Source organism: Chrysochloris asiatica, unplaced genomic scaffold (assembly GCF_000296735.1).
Source record: "Chrysochloris asiatica unplaced genomic scaffold, ChrAsi1.0 scaffold00488, whole genome shotgun sequence".
Taxonomy (NCBI): domain Eukaryota; kingdom Metazoa; phylum Chordata; class Mammalia; order Afrosoricida; family Chrysochloridae; genus Chrysochloris; species Chrysochloris asiatica.
Window position 1 is genome coordinate 607,834 of NW_006409006.1, and position 1,269 is coordinate 609,102.

Here is a 1,269-nt window from a genome sequence, read left to right on the forward strand (position 1 = left end):
CCTAACATTACCTTTTTCTCTAGCAATGAATATGGGGACTGATCAGAATGAGAATGTGGAATATGATTTTTAAAAGAATTCTGAGATTTGAAATTTTACAGGAGAGAAAGAATGTTCCTTGAAAACCAAATGATAGCTTGTTTATTTATTTCTTTATCATAGTACTGAAATTAAAAATTAATTAAATGTAAGTTATATAGATACTTTAAAAATCCCAGCTGAACCTAATGAATGAAGAAAAGCATTGTGGTTTTGTCTATGTTGTTGTTGTTGCTATGTGCCATGCAGTCGGTTCTGACTCATAGCGACCCTGTACAGGGTTTCTGAGGCTTAAACCTTTATGGGAGCAGAAGGCCTTATCTTTCTCCCGCGGGATAGCTGGTAGTTTTTAACTGCTGACCCTGAGGTTAGCAGCCCATTTTGTAACCACTATGCTACCAGAGCTCCTTGGTTTTGTCTATAGAGGTACCCAAAATGCTGCCTTTTGTTTTTAATGTTACTTTTTGAAAAATATTTTCTACTCTTTAGTCACAAAATATCTTAGATAATCTTAGTAATTTATTTTGCACTAGTTCATGAACATATTAAAAGTGTTTTTAATATTGGTAATTAGAGTTTATGTTATTTTTTAATCATATGAATTTCATTTATTTACTTAAAACCATTTTCACTGGTTAAAAACGAATCTCCGTTCATAGCACACTTTTGGAAAACAAATGTCATGTTCTCCCCAATCTTAACTGAACCCCTACAGTATACGATGTCATATTCTATGATAAGCTGTTGATAAGAGTTGAGAAGTAGACAAAACCTTACTTCATGAATTAATCTATTTGGGAAGCCTCACATTACATGAGACATTGGAAATTATGTGTGTACTCATTGACCTAAAGCCATGGAGTTAATAAGAACAAATATAAACTTCTCCTATAATTACACATTTCACAAATAATCTATTTGAATACTTTTTTTAATACTCTATGATTTTCTTTTCTTTTGATTTTTTATAACAATGTACACACAGCTTTATAGATCATATATTTCCCATTAAACAGCAACAGTTTCCCATTATAACTAGATTTTAAATGGAATTTTAAAAGATGTTTAGTATTTCACTGTATGGTTGTAAACTAGCTTTATTCAAACATTTTTTATTGTTGAATTTAGGCAGTTTCTCATAAAAATATAATTATTTTAAAAACCTGCAATAATTGTCAGCAATTTATAGTGTCAAATAGTAATGTCATAAGTTATTATTACGTTGTTGTT